The 16,437-nt window shown below is 44.1% G+C and overlaps 1 pseudogene; it reads left to right on the top strand.

Moving 5' to 3' along the window:
• Positions 1-13,132: 13,132 nt before the first annotated feature.
• LOC111753511 (small nucleolar RNA U3) lies at positions 13,133-13,213 on the top strand (annotated as a pseudogene).
• The last annotated feature ends 3,224 nt before the right edge of the window (positions 13,214-16,437 follow it).

The following is a 16,437-nucleotide window of genomic DNA, read 5'->3' as shown; positions in this document are numbered from 1 at the left end:
GGCCCTGGGAGTTTGTCTGAGAACAGGGCAGACACCTGAGCCATGCAGGGCCTCCCAGGTGCTGGAAGTGGCTGAACAGAGGTCCCAGCACTGTCGCAAGTGGGCTGGCAAAAGGTGCTTGAATCTGTTTTCCAGACCCACCTCGGTGTTCACTGATCCTTAAGGGGCATCTAACTGAGCGGCTCCTGCAGGCCATCTCTGGGTCCAGCTCCCGCTGTCTGCTGTCAGACTTGAGTTTGCCTTCATGCTTTAGCCTTGATCATTCTTTCTTTGTCACTTGTGTTTCTGCATTTGCCTCATATTAGAGGTCACCGCCTCTGTCGCTTTTTGTAATTTGAGTGAAAATACTGGCTTGTGTTTTATCATTTGCTTCATGGTCGTAATTTTATCTTTTCTTCCTTTTTGGAAAGTGTTCTTTCGCTGGTCATTTGGTTTTCCTTCTCCTGTCCTTCTCTTTGGTTGCATCCTTACTTAGTTCAATGGCTCACCCTTTCTTGGTAACTAATAACTGATCAAGATGAGGTTTGCTGTCCTAAGCTTTTATAGAACGTGTGTGTGTCCCAGGTTCTAATATACTTAATTATGATTTAGCATCTTAGGTGTTATTTTGCCCATCTGAGAGAAAACAAACCTTGTTGTACATATGAGGTTTTGCAATGTCTATGTGTGTGAGTTTTATGTTACTGCAGCAACTTCCTGAGATAAATTAACTTTAAATGAGGAAGATTTCTTTGAGCTCACAGTTTTGGAGGTTTCAGAGCAGGACCAAGTAACCCCATTTCTTCTGGACCTGGGTGAGAAGCAAAAAGGGACTGAAGGGACTGAATCCCACCTTCTCCTTGGAAAGTGCAGTGACCCACAGCCCCAGTGACCTCACTCCACCTGATAGCCCAGCCTCTTAAAGGTTCCCCCACCTCCCAGCAGAGCCAAGCTGAGGACCAGGGCATATTCCAGGGCCACACCGTAATGGTATATCAGCTCTAATTGTTGTGGTAAAACTCAGTGAGAAAATATCCACAGAAAGCCTGTGAGAGTTGACCCCCCTGCTATAACCCCCTCCCCAGAGCGGGGAATGAAAGGGTTAACTCCCTAACTCCCCAGAGCGGGGAATAAAAGGGTTAACTCCCTAACTCCCCAGAGCTATCAGAGCAGAGCAGAAAGAAATGCCTAACTCCCCAGAGCTATCAGAGCAGAGGAAAAAAAAAAAGAAAAAATGCACCTGCAAGGTTGTTCTGTCTCAAGGAGATAAGTAAGACAAGTAACTGTTCTGTTCTGGGCACATAGTGACTGGGCTAGGACCCCCAGTCTCCATGGTTACTCAACCCCAAACCCCTCCAATCAACTTCTGCCAAGTCCTATCCTGCTCAAAATTAACCAATGCAATCTGCTTCTGTAAATTCGCTTGCCTCCCTGCGCCCTTAAAAACCCTACACAATTCCCCTTCGGGGCCCCTCCGCACTTGTTTGCCTGGGGGACCCCATGCGCATGAAAATAAACTTTTTTCCCTCACCAAGAATTGAGTCCTTGGGGTCTCTTTCCCTGCGGCGTCGGCCCTAACATCTTGGAGGCCCCACCGAGATAGCACGTCTCACGGGAGGTGACCTCAACGGCTCTGCGGTGGGTGAGTACGACCGGTCGCTTCTTATTTTTACTCTGAGGATCAATCTACCGGTATTTTACGCCCCGAGCCAACCGGGCAATTTTTGTTACCTGTTTTTGTTATCTGTTCTCTGTTCTCTGGTGACCGGGGGACGCCCCACACGGTTTTCCGTGACTCACCGTCTGCGATAGGGTTTTCCTGTCGGTCTGGGGAATTTCATTCCCAATCTGTGGTCCTTCTGGGCCAATCTGGGGAATTTCATTCCCAATCTGTGGTCCTTCTGGGCCAATCTGGGGAATTTCATTCCCAATCAGTGGTCCTTCTGGGCCGATCTGGGGAATTTCATTCCCAATCTGTGGTCCGTCTGGGCCAATCTGGGGAATTTCATTCCCAATCTGTGGTCCCTCTGGGCCAATCTGGGGAATTTCATTCCCAATCTGTGGTCCGTCTGGGCCAATCTGGGGAATTTCATTCCCAATCTGTGGTCCTTCTGGGCCAATCTGGGGAATTTCATTCCCAATCTGTGGTCCTTCTGGGCCGATCTGGGGAATTTCATTCCCAATCTGTGGTCCTTCTGGGCCAATCTGGGGAATTTCATTCCCAATCTGTGGTCCGTCTGGGCCAATCTGGGGAATTTCATTCCCAATCTGTGGTCCGTCCGGGCCAATCTGGAGGCACCCCCTAAGGTGACTCATTTGATGTGAAACTCATGCGTGAGAGTGAGGTGGCCGGCCTGTTTGTCCTGTGTGTTGTGACTGTTGTGATCGGTTATTTGTTGTGTCGCGCGTACGCTAACCACTCTTTGTCTTCAGAACACCATGGGACAAACGACATCGTCCCCATTGTCCCTCACCCTCGACCATTGGTCAGAGGTTTGAGAGAGGGCTCACAATCTCTCCTTACAGGTTAAAAAAGTAAATGGCAGACTTTCTGCTTGTCTGAGTGGCCCACATTCTCCGTGGGTTGGCCACCGGAGGGGACTTTCCACCTTCCCCTCATCTTAGCAGTTAAGAACATCATCTTCTGCCCTGGACGAGAGGGCCACCCCGACCGGATTGCCTACATCTTGGTATGACAGGACCTCAGGGAGGAGCCCCCACCGTGGGTAAAACCCTTCCTTCCTCCGCCCTCTCCTTGATTGCCTGTTTAAACTTGTTACTAACTTAGGGGCTTCTTGCCCATTTCTGTTGTAGGATCCATATGGCTTATTAGATTAAAGGTTCATGATAAAAAAATTATTTCCTTTAGCTGACCAAACTGTACAAAAAGCTCCCTTTGTTTGTGTCTTTAATGTTGTGGCGCCTTGTTTAATATGTAAGACTTCAATTGATTGCTTGCAACCTCAGCATACCTTTTAAAAGGAGTATTTTTTCCTCTCTGGTAAAAATGTAAACATGTGCACATATATATGTATATCTATGGTTATTAAAAATCATATCAACTTTACCAAGTAAAAACCAGATGGTAATATATTTGAGCCAGTTAAAAGGTTACAGTTTTGTTTTTAAAATACAACATTTTTATGTGGTAAAAAGACATAAAATAATTAAATATGATTTAGACTACTAGAAGGTGACTTCAAGGGTTCTGTTGTGAGTTTTAATGTTGTCTGAGAAACGAGAAAAAAGGTAATTGACTGGTAATAGTAAAAAGAGGGACAAAGAGAGTGGTCTTCAAGTAAAGGTGTCTGGCTATGCCAGAATGTAAAAAAAGATTAAAGCTTAGTTTGAGAGATATTATTGTAAGTTGTAGAAGACTCAAGAGGATGTAAATTTTATTTGTCTTGTATTTGTCTTGATTTATAGTACTACAAATAACAGGTTTGACAAAAAGTAAATGTGTTCAGAATTTGACAGTATTAGATCAGTTTTGATAAAAGTATACATAAGATTGTACTTTGCTGCAAAATGTTTCCATTAAAATGAGATTATAGGTGATACTACAAATAAGATACAAGTTCTTACATGTACTGTAAACATCTGGGAGATTATGCAGCACAATTTTGTTACCTATAAAAAAGCCCTTTTTGTTAAAAATATAATTTTAGTAAAATGATGGCCTGTCACGTGACACCCTTGGACAAAAAAACAGTGTGCCATCCAGATGAAGCCGGCTCTCTGATCCGGAATGCCAAAACCATGTTCTCCTTTTGTGCTACCCTGACTGGACATCCAGAGGTAAGGAGGTTTCCCAGTATCGCCAGTTGTTCTCTTTGTAACTCAGTCGGCCCCACATGTTAGACAAAAATTACAAAGGTTTGAGAGGTTTAAAAAAATGCCCCTCAGCCAGTTAATAGAGATAGCACAAAAAGGTCTTTAAAAACTAAAAAATTTACAAAAAGATAGCCAAGGTGTTATAAAAAAAAAAAAAAAACTTTAAAAAAACAGACGAGAGTTTCTAGGGACAATTGGATACTGTAGGCTAAATTTTACTAAAAAGCTTGCCTCTATATGACTCCCATAAGGGAGAAACTCAAAATTCGCTGAACTGGACTGATAAATATAAACAGGCCTTCCAACAGCTCAAGCGGGCCTTGACAGAGGCCCCAGCCCTGGGACTCCCTGACGTTACCAAGCCTTTCACCTTGTTCATAGATAAACTCAGGGACATTGCCAAAGGAGTCCTAACTCAGGACAGTGGCCCTTAAAAGAGGCCCATAGCCTACCTCTCCAAAAGACTTAATCCAGTAACAGGAGTATGGCCCCCTGCCTAAAAATACTAGCTACTGTGACAATGCTACTTAAGGAGACAAAGAAACTCGCTTTAGGCAAGTGATTTCTGTGGTAACCTCTCACAGTTTAGAGACTCTTATCAAAACCCCTCCTAAAAAAAGGCTCTCCAATGCCAAAATTCTACTGTCAAGCCCTGCTTCTAGACCCAGAGTCAGTGATATTCAAGACTTCTTCAGCTTTAAACCCAGCCACCCTTATGCCTGATGATGACCTGGAGGAACAAAGGACACCTCTCCATGAGTGTGCTGACATCCTCAAACTACAGCGGAACCTACAGGCTGATCTTACTGACCAGCTTTTAAAAAATGCCGACAACTGTTCGATGGAAGCAGCTTCATCCAAAACGGCAGAGACAGATGAGTGGCCGGGACAGCAGTGACCACCAAAAAGGAGGTACTCTGGGTTAAAGGGTTAGAGCCTGGCACCTCTGCCCAAAAGGCGGAGCTCATTGCTTTGACTGATGTACTAAAACTAGCCACAAAAAAGAGGGTAAACATCTATACTGATAGTAAATATGCTTTTGCTACTATACATGTACATAGAGCCATCTATTAAGAGCGAGGTCTCTTAACCTTGGCCAGAGCTAAGATTAAAAAAAAAAAAAAAAAAAGAGGACTCCACAAATCCTAAATTTGCTGACAGCAGTCTGGCTGTCCGCAGATTACTGCTATTCACCTGAGGAAATAATTTGGCAGATCAGGCCGCTGAAAGAGTAACAATCACATGAGAGAGGCCAGCCGAAAAAGTAACTGCTCTGATGCGAGTCCCCCCGACCTTATCAGAACCAGTCTACACAAAAAAAGACTACACTGGTTGTTGTGAGCCATCTAACGGATTCCAGTCCCTGTGACTAAAAGACAAGTACAAAATTTCTAAGAGCCACAGGACTGATCCAGAGTTTGGGACCCTGGCAGAGGCCTGTTGTCTACCTTTCCAAGAGACTTGGTTCTGTGGCAACCAGATGGCCACCCTGTCTGCGGTGATTTCTTCAATGGCCCCCTCATAAAGGAGGCTTAAAAATTGACTTTTGGACACAAACTCTTAATTGTTTCCTCCTATTCACTGGAGACTCTCATCAAGGTCCCACCAGACTGATGAATGTCTAATTTCGGAGCCATACATTATCAGGCACTATTTCTAAAAACAGCAGCTTCAAACTCGGCTACTTTGCTGCCTGAGGATGACCCCTCGTTGCCTCATTGATCACCTCACGGAACATCGACCTTATCTAGTTGATAAGCTACTGTCTACAGTTCCATCCTACTTCTCTGATGAAAACAGTTATGTCTCTCAAGAGCCCATTTACACTTAAAAAGACCAACATCTGACAGCTCAGCTTCCAAGAGATTCCGGGGGCTAATATCAAGCTAGCCCAGTCTGTGAGCTTCAGATGCCCTCAGTGCCAATTGATAAATCTAAAAGTACTACAACAAATAAAAACCACTGGTTATCGTGGGACTATGCCTAAAAACACTAAAAAATAGATTTTACAAAAATAAAAAGCCTAAACTTCAAAAATATAAGTGTTTTCTACTTAGTCTGAGTCAGCTCTGATAACAGTTTCTCTGATTTGGTCTCCCTTTTTATCCGTGGGGTCCAACAATGGCCTGGCTTTTATAGCCTAGTAACTCAAATTAACCTAAGCTTTACAGATCAATTAAAAAAAAAACTCAATTGGGCTTACCAGCCTCAGAGTTCAGGAGAGGTAAAAAGATAAGTTAGATTTTAAAGACTATAATTACTAATGGCCTTAAAAACTGGCAAAAACTGGGTGAGTCTCTTTTCCTTCTGCCCCTTTACATGCGTGATACACCCCCTATGTTACAGATATTTCCTCTTTTGAGGTTTTATGTGAGGTTTCTAAAAATTAGCTAATTTAACTAATCAAGATCTTATTAAGTCTCCCCAGACTTTTCAGCTAGCTGTGACTTCCATCCACTGGTTACTTCGCTGCTGCCCACTGCAGCTAAAGAGCCTAGACACCTAGACAAGCGACCTCACCGTAAATCTCTTGAGAGCGACCTCACCGTAAATCTCTTAAGCCGCAATAGATTGTCAAAATAGCTAAAAGCCTGCCTAAATTCAACGTTCCCAATACAGACAAGTCCCAACTTCAAAAGACCGTCAGCCTACAAATAAGTAAACTGTCATTTCTTCCAAAGACACTTTATAGCTTAAGATTGTCTAATATAACTGATAATTTTGTGTTCTCCTCCTTTATAGAGACCCCAAAGAGGCCTCTGTCTGACTTAAAAATTGTTACTTGTATGATAAAACAGAGTAAATTTAAATGTTGGTTTTCTTTCTCCTTTTGGTTAACAGCTTTAATGACAGCTACAAGACCTTTGTTAATCCTCCTACTGGGCCTTATGTTGTAAACAAGTTGATAAACTATGTCAACGTTCTTAAAAGCTTGTGATTTTAAAGACACATACAAGGTTATAAACAGATGCAATAAAAAAGCTAAGAAAAAAAAATTAAATCTCAAGAGCCCCCTTCAAATAAAGCCAAAATGTTCTCCTTCTGGAAATCAATCCTGCCCTATATTCTCCCTTTACTGGGACCCCTGGCTGGATTCATTATAGTCATGGCTATAGCCCCTTACCTCATTAACCGAGTAACCCAGTTTGTGAGGGCTCAGATCTCTCAAGTAAAGGTTATGATGCTACGTCAACAGTATGACCCCTTACCAATACAGGACCTTTAAGATTAAAAGTCATCAAAAAAGAAAAGGGGGGAATGTGAGAGTTGACCCCCCTGCTATAACCCCCTCCCCAGAGCGGGGAATGAAAGGGTTAACTCCCTAACTCCCCAGAGCGGGGAATAAAAGGGTTAACTCCCTAACTCCCCAGAGCTATCAGAGCAGAGCAGAAAGAAATGCCTAACTCCCCAGAGCTATCAGAGCAGAGGAAAAAAAAAAAGAAAAAATGCACCTGCAAGGTTGTTCTGTCTCAAGGAGATAAGTAAGACAAGTAACTGTTCTGTTCTGGGCACATAGTGACTGGGCTAGGACCCCCAGTCTCCATGGTTACTCAACCCCAAACCCCTCCAATCAACTTCTGCCAAGTCCTATCCTGCTCAAAATTAACCAATGCAATCTGCTTCTGTAAATTCGCTTGCCTCCCTGCGCCCTTAAAAACCCTACACAATTCCCCTTCGGGGCCCCTCCGCACTTGTTTGCCTGGGGGACCCCATGCGCATGAAAATAAACTTTTTTCCCTCACCAAGAATTGAGTCCTTGGGGTCTCTTTCCCTGCGGCGTCGGCCCTAACAAGCCGAGAATCGAGAAACAAGTTTTACTCAGCTGCCTGGGTGATGTGGTCAATACTCTGCTGTGGTCAATACTCCGCCATGACACACATCCACCCCCAGTGTTTGTTCTCTGAGCTTTTTATAGCTGTCCAGTAACCATGGTAACCTTATACCTTACTTGGAATTTGTGTTTCCCAGTTAGCACAGCAATCCTATCAAAAGATTTACAATCTCATAGAGCTGTAGGGTCTTCCTGAACCTCTGGGTTATTAATCAACCAGGGTGTGGGCAAGGCTGATTTTTTTCTTTTTTTCTTTTTTTTTTTTTTTTGGTACCGGGGATTGAACTCATGACCTTGTGCTTGCCAGGCAGGCACTTATGCTGCTGAGCTAAATCCCCAACCCAAGGCAAGGCTCATCTTGACCCTTGTGTGCTAAAAATGTTTGTACATCTTTTTATGGTTTTATGGCTACGGGGGGGGGGGGTGTCTCAGGAATTAGGGGCAGAGTTCACCTAGGGGGTAACTACCAACCCCCACATAATGAGTGCCAATAAAACACAGACCGGTCCTTAATAAAGCACTACCATTGTTGGTGAGGGGCCCTGTGTGGCCCCAAACACTTCCTTCACATCCGGTACCTGATTTTCTCCATTAGTTTTACTACGTTTGTTAAGATCATTCACTAATGACTCTTCTAAGTCGAGTATTATGTATAACTGACTCTAGATTTGTCTGTCTTGTGTCACGGTTGCTACAAGTTATCGCAGGGCTGTGTGGCTGGGGGTGGGTGGGACTCAGCCAGGCCTGCATGTAGGACCCAGGCTGTGTCTAACTCTGCTTTCTCGGCCTCTGAGGGCTTTGAAGCTCCGTCCCCTCCCCCAGGGTCATGACCTGTGAGCAGCAAAGGGCTGAGGAAGCACAGAAGCAAGACCCAGTGTGCAGGCACATTTCAGCTTTTGTTTCTGTTTTGTCGACCAATCACAGGGGCCAGAACAAGTCACGTGACACAAAGTGAACCGCAAAATCACAGAATGACGTTATTCATTGCTCCATGCTTCATAGGCTGCTCATTCGTTTTCACTGGTGTGCATGGTGTTTTACTGTAATGCTTTTGTAAATATTTTGTAAGTATTTTATATATTCAAATATTTTTCATTCTCTTAATAAATATTTGAGTGCTTTCTATGTTTTACTGGCAAGGATTATGCTGTTCTGGATAACTTTGCAACTACATCCCGCAGCACGTATGCAAGAGTTTCTGTAGATGATATAAATAGTTAGCATGATCATTCAAAATTTTGAAGTGAAGTTGAAAACTGACTTCTGTGATATTTAAACATTCTAAGAATATTTTTATTATACTTGAAAGCTTTCTGACTCTTACAAAATAAAATTCTATTGACTTATTCTCAGTTGATTAAGGCCCTAATCTTTATAACTCCCTAATGTTAAAGGTTAACTTATAGAAAACTGGTTAAATGTGTTGGATTAAAAAAAAATAAAAGAAATGACACTACAGCTTATACTGTAATATGAAAGGTTATTGCTCGATGGGAGAACCAGTTTCGTATCAAATTTAACCATTTTACTTCAGCATTTCTTTTTCTACAGATTCTATAAATACTTATGCCCTATGTCTTGTTATTATCACTGGGACAAGATACCCAACACTCAAAGTCAAAGAGGGAAAGGTTTATTTAGCTCACAGTGTTGCAGGCTGCTGAGTTACTTAAAAATATTATAGGCAGAAAGACAGAGCTAGGTCCTTAAAGAAGCCTGTGCAGGTACCTTGCAACTGTGGGGGAGACAGACACCTCCTGCTGTGGGTCAGGCCTCAAGACAAAGGATCAAAATGCATCTACATCCTTTTAGTTCCTTATCACCCTGGAGTCGCTATCCCATCCCTCTAGGGAAAAGGTCATAACTCTAAGAATGCCCACTTCCTAAGTGACTTGCTTTCCCACTTGTCCCTAATGTAATCAATTTTACCTGAACTACTAACCTTATTAGCTAACTATAGTTAGTCCCACCTTAGGCCCATCTGCTTTGTGAGTTCCCAGTCTTCCCCCACCTTGAAACCATCTCGCCCCATGATTTTGCTCTATAAAAGTCCCTGGAAAAGAGAGTCCTGGGCAATCTGCTTGGGTCCCCTTCTGTCTTTCTCAGAATCTTGCTTTCTCTCAATAAATATATTCTACTGTTCACCTCCATTGTTCCTAAAATTCATTCTTAGGTTTTAGAGAACATGAACTTGCGGACATAAGAGTTTCATTCCTCTATATCAACAGTTTGTAGTTTCAGGTCATTATTGGCTGGCTCTAATGCTGAGTGGCACACAGCAAAGGGCCAATCAATCATGGCAATGGAAGGCAGCAAAAGCAGCATCAAAGCCTAATAGCATCTTTCTGCCCCTTTTATACTCTGTGCAGGCTGCTAGAATTAGGGCAGTGTCAATCCAACAGTGAACTGATCACACACCCTGAATCCCAGTATCACACACACTAGATTGAGTCACATCTGAACTCACCCATACCCCTGACTGCATGAGGATTTGGGGGCACATCTAGACACAAAGCATAACAACCTCATTGAATTAACTTTATATTATGTTGCTCCATTAAGTTTGAAGTATTGCCAGGAGTGATGGTGCAGGCCTCAAACCTCAGCATACAGAAGGCTGAAGCAGGAAGATCATGATTTCAAGGCCGATCTTGACTACACAGCAAGACCCTGTTTCAAACAAAAACAAGGGAGATGAAGCTACTTCCAAAATGACATTTTAAAAATGATGTGGAGTTTTATCTTGGTGGTTCAAAAATTTTATAAAGAAAACTTTGGGTGAATGTAAACATTTTTATAATCACAGGCTGTGTGAGTCTCAGCTTCTCGATGGTAACACCCAGATTCCTATCTCTAGCCCTGCCTCTAACTCGCTGCTCCTTGGCTTTTTCAGCCAGCTGCCTCCTTGAGGTCTCCATGTGGCTGTAATCAGTGTGTTTGCATGTGTTTCAGCCCCTGGATATCAATGGGCATCGGTCCTTGTGCTGCCCTCGGTCCCTGGACCAAACTCCCTGGTACCTGAATGAGCCTGAAGCCCCCACAGCTGGTGGCAGCAATGCAAAGGGAAGGCCAGCACGTCTCTGTGACACAACTGAGGACACAAGAGTTGCGTGAGGCAAAGACATAGCACAATAGGGTCACAAGACAGGCAGGGGTCCCCAAACCCAGAGCTACCAGCATGTTGTAGATCGGGGCCAACTGGCTGCCTCCTCCAATCACATGTGGCCTTAGGTGGGCACACAGGACTTTTACCCAGCCCAGAGCTGCCTCCTGATGGTGCAAAGCAAATGACCTTCCACGTAATTTATAAGCTCTAGTGGCAGCCCTTCAGTTAGGATTTCTCTGTGCAGTTACTTACTCAGTTATTCACCGTTGCTTATTCGAAATGCTGCCCTTCATCCACTCATGATTTATTCAAGTATTTGGTTCCTCCCACCCAAAAGACACCGGGCCAGGGGTTACAGAGGCAGCAGCCCACCTGCCCTCAATATTGTTGCCTTCTTGCATGGAAAAGGGTCTTTCCTGGATGCACTCCGTCTTCCTCTGCCCATGTAATAAACTGGACCTTGGGTCAAGGGATGGTCCCTGAATTGCAGAGGTACACAGACCTCAGGGGACAGAGATGCGGTGACAGAGGCAAACCTCTCCAAAGAGCAGCAGATCGGGGCCCAGCATCCCGCTGTCACGGGGCAGCGGCCACCTCCTCTGCACAGACTGGCAGTGCAGTTCTTTAAACATAATCAAATGCAGCTGGTGCGTATCCACGTTGTGTCTGAATCCTATCGACTCCTCGTCCTCCTCCTCTCTCCCTCAATCCCTTCCCACGACCACAAAATCTACCTCCCTATTCCTTATGGTCTTTTATTTCAATCTCTTAACTTATTTATACTTTGTGCTTCTCTCGGAGAAATTACATGGCATTTGACCTTCTGTGTCTGATTTATTTCATTGAGTATCATAGTCTCAGCATCCATTTTCCTACAGATGATCCAGGTTTATCCTATTTTATGGCCTAGTAGTACTCCATTGCCTATGTCTGCCACATTTCTTTATCCCTTCATTTATGGTTGGACCTACAGACCACTTCCAAGATTTGGCTGGGAGATGTGGCTCAGTGGTAGAGCTCCTGCCCTGCATGCAGAAGGTCCTGGGTTTGATCCCCAGCACCCTTGGGGGAAAATGCACCCTCGTGGTCTGATGCCTTCAATGTCGTGGGAAGATGCCCTTAGTAGTCAAAACTATTTTATGTTCTCACCAACAACGCAGAAGTTTCCTTTGCACCCCAGAACCTCTCCATCACTTCTTGTCATGACCTTGCACTTGCCAGGCAGGATCTTACACTGTTGAGCTAAATCCCCAGCCCTAATCGCCTATTTTTATTGTATCTTTTATTTGGGGATCTAATTGTTTAAAATTCTTTATGTATCCTCGATATTAGTCTTCTGACTGAGGAGTGGCAACATTGTTTTTCCGTTCTTGTAGATTGTCTCTTCATACTATTGGCTATTTATTTTGCTGTGCCAAAGACTTTTAATTTGATATCATCCCATTTGGTGTTTTTCTTTTCAGAAAGTCCTCGCCATGATCATTCAGTGTCTCTGCTTTAATACCTAGCTGTTACAGCTTGTATCTAGATGCCCCCACAAAGCCTCATGAGTTTAAAATCGAGCTTTTCAGAGGTGGCTGGATCTATGGTGTGTGCTTGTGGAGTAAAGGCATGTGCTACCTGCCTCAGTCCCCTAACTGGGTTAGTGTAGTTCTGGGTGTGGCTGAATGGATTTGCTGAAGAGAGGATACTCACCCTGGGTGCAGGTGGCACCAATCAATAGGCTTGTAGCTGGATGGAATATAAAGGGCCAGCAAGAAAGCAAACTTGCTGCTTCTTGCCCCCCACGGCATGGACTGTTTTTTCCCTGCCATGCTGCCCTGCCTTGGAGCCAGCCAACTACTGACCAAAACCTCTACAAACTGTGAGCTAAAGTAAAATGCTTCTCCTTTAACTTGTGAGTGTCGAGTGTTTTGTTCAATGAAGAAGTAACTAAAACACCAGGACTTCGCTGCATTTTGTTTTGATTTTAGTATGAAGTGAGAGATAGGCCAAGATTTATTCTTCAGTGTGGCTTGTAGATTTGTGACCACCTAGGTTGAGCATCTGTTGGGATGTTATTGGTGGAGAAATTACAGAAAAACTTGATTAACATCGTGATCCACATGGCTCTTTCCAGAGGATTCTGGAATGAGTTCTGAGTGTCTTCCCTGGATGTCTGTGGGACTCCTGGCCCAGCATTCACTAAGGGTCCCAGAGACCGAGGATCCTCTGCACAGTGTGAAGGGCAGCCACAGCAATGTAAGTGCAACCCGAATTACTCCTCTGCTCCTTCTGGGACCATGATGCTTGGATTAAGTCTCCCTTAGATTAAAGTCATCTAAGAATGCACTCCTTCTTCAAAGATGAGATCACTAAGGTGCATTCCAGTGACTCCGCGTGAGGCTATACTTTCAGGGATCATTTCTATAGTATGTTGCTAGAGAAGTTTCTCTGAGTGTGTAGAGTACCAATGAGCATGCACAGATGTGGAAACAGGCAGGAAATGGCAAATGGCTTCTCCTAGACAAAGCCAAATGAGAAGTCGTGGTAAAAGAGACCCTCTGGGCCTCATGGGAAGGGTTGGCATTTGCTCAGAGCCCTGTAGTGGTATTTGATGTGACAGAGAGGCAGAGAGCCACACTAGTGGGCTGGTCACAGGATGGGTATCTGGTTCACTTCCTGTCCTGTCCACCCTGTGTCCCCAAACAACACATCTTAAGTTACCTTCTTCTCGATTCCTTGCCCATTATTTCCCCAAGACCTTTGCAGAGGTGCTCCTCCACCTGGACATGTTATCTCAGTACTCATCAGGGTGAGTACTCAGTATCTCACCCTGAGCAGAAAAGGAGGAAAATGAGATAAATGTGGGCAAAGTCCAACGGGACTATAGAAACTTAACTCATCTAGTTAGCAAATGGGACTGTGCAAGCTTTGCTGGCTGAAAAGGAATAGAAACTTGTCAGTCATCCAGCTACCAATCAGCCCTATGCTCCTAGCCACCTGGTAACACTCATCTTTGCTGGTTACGTGAGCACAGAGAGCAATCAGTTCTTTACAACAGCAATGAGTCTCCACCTCCTGGAAGCACTCACTGACAACAGCAAATGGTCAGAATGACTGTAATCATGGCTGAGGGTTAGACTGGAAAACATGAGTGCCCAGTTGATGAGTTAGTCACCTCAGGTCGGAGTGACTAATTATTCAACCTATATCGGTGATCTATCTACTGGGAAGAACTCAATCTCTTGATGGTAGCTTCAAAACGCAGTCTCCCCAGTGACATCCTCTGAAAAGCCATTCAGCTACTGGGCGGGGACACTGGCCAAGCTTGTAAGAATCCTCAAGACCGCTGTTAGGCTTGGTGACTCACTAAGAAGACTCAGAGGACTAAACAGAACCCGTGTTATTCTCATGGTCATGATTTATTATGGTGAAAGGGCACAGCTGACAACAATGCGGAAATGGACCTTAGACAAAATGTGGGAGGAAGCAGGTACACACTTCCAAGCATCCCCTCCCAGTGGAGCCCCCAAGATGTGCCTATTCTCCCAGCCACCACAAGGTTCATTCCCAAGCTACAGTGATACAAACAGCATGGTACCAGCACAAAACAGATATGCAGGTCAGCGGAGCACAGCAAAGGATGCAGAAGCAACCCAGACACATTCACCCATCTGACTTTTGATAAAGGGGGAAAAACTTGGAGGAAAGATGGCTTCTTTAACCAACCGTGCTGAGAAAACTTGACTATCTATGTGTAGAAGATTAAATCTAGACCCATATCTCTCCCTGTGTCCTAAAATAAAAGTGGACCAAAGATCTAAATATTAAAACAGAAACAACCTGCTAAAAGATAAAATAGACACAGCTAGCAAGTTGTGGTGTCTATAATCCTAGTACTCAGGAAGCTGAGGCAGAACTGCCAGTCTGGATCACACAGTGAGTTCAAGGGCAGCCTGTATCATATAGTGAGACCCTGTCTCAAAACATCAACCCAAGTACAGTTAACTAAATAGCAAAATAATAGATAATGATAAGGAACAGGACAATATCTCTTTTCAAACAGGAAAGGGAGCCGGAGGCAGGGAGGGGAGTGAAGGGGGTATGAAAAGAATTAAGATGTATTGGGCACATGTACAGCTCTCCATGATGGATATAGCCATTGTGTACCACAAACCCGAACTAGTAAAAGCAAAATTTAAAAAGAGACTGGTGAAGAAGAAAGAGGAGGAGGGAGAGAGGGAGGGATAATAATTACCAAGCAGACTATTCTCAGGGATCAGCGGTCATCCCACAGAACTCGCCAGAGACCAGTCCTGAAGCCCAGCCTCTCACCAGGGCACTAAGGGTTTGGGCAACAGAGGCCTGGTACCGCTTTCCTGCCACCAGCAAAGTGCCTTTAGGCTAAGGAGAAAGAAGGAAATTCACTGACGGTACAAACTGTAGGACCACGAGAACCTGACTCTTTATGCCTGGTGAATCCCTAAAAAATAGAAGACGTTAGTGGTTTGCTCATAAGGGTTTCTCTCTTACTATCAGGCCATGCAAGAGTCAAAGACTTTAAAGATCTGAGCTTCAACAGATGATCCCTGAGCAGTGGTGGGGCTTACCATGAACGAAGAGGTCTGTGTCTGCTCCATGCATTCAACACCACCTTGCACGGACCCTTAGGAATAACACCCTTTCGGGATAAACAGCACAGGATACAAAACCAGCATCAATAGCCCACAGTGTGTACCAGCGATGAGCTTCCGGAGAAAGAAATCAGGAAAACAATTCCATTTACAATAGGTTCAAAACATTACTTAAGAATTAACCAAGGGAATGAAAGTCCTCTGCAGTATAAACTACAGTACTGTGAAAAACAAGGTCAAAGAGTGCAATCAAAATAAAAAGACATTCCCTGCTCCTGGGTAGGCAGAACCGACAGTGTCAAAATGGCGTAATTATGAAAAATGACGTACAGATTTAATGCAATAACAATCAAAATACAAACAGTAACCTTGATAGAACTAGAAAAAATAACCCAAAAATTTATACAGAACCAGAGAAGACCCAGAATATCAAAAGCAATGGACAACAAGAACAAAACAGGAGACACCAGAATCCCAGATTTCAAGTCATATTACAAAGCTCTCATGATGAAAACAGCCCAACAGTGAGATGAAAACAGACATGGATCAGGGGGAAAGAGTAAAGGCTGCAGAAACAATCCCAGACACATTCAGCGGCCTCATCTTTGATAAAGGGGCCAAAATCATGCTGTGGAAAAGATAGCCTCTTTAATAAATGGTGCTGGAAAAACTGTATACACACTGAAGAATAAATCTTGGCCTATCTCTCACTTCATACTAAAATCAAAACAAAATGCAGCGAAGTCCTGGTGTTTTAGTTACTTCTTCATGGAACAAAACACTCGACACTCACAAGTTAAAGGAGAAGCATTTTACTTTAGCTCACAGTTTGTAGAGGTTTTAGTCAGTAGTCGGCTGGCTCCAAGGCAGGGCAGCATGGCAGGGAAAAAACAGTCCATGCCGTGGGGGGCAAGAAGCAGCAAGTTTGCTTTCTTGCTGGCCCTTTATATTCCATCCAGCTACAAGCCTATTGATTGGTGCCACCTGCACCCAGGGTGAGTATCCTCTCTTCAGCAAATCCATTCAGCCACACCCAGAACTACACTAACCCAGTTAGGGGACTGAGGCAG

The sequence above is a fragment of the Cavia porcellus genome, unplaced genomic scaffold (genome assembly GCF_034190915.1).
Source record: "Cavia porcellus strain 051 isolate PalLab524CR breed Dunkin Hartley unplaced genomic scaffold, mCavPor4.1 scaffold_5, whole genome shotgun sequence".
In the NCBI taxonomy this organism is placed as follows: domain Eukaryota; kingdom Metazoa; phylum Chordata; class Mammalia; order Rodentia; family Caviidae; genus Cavia; species Cavia porcellus.
This window is presented reverse-complemented; position numbering and strand designations above follow the sequence as displayed.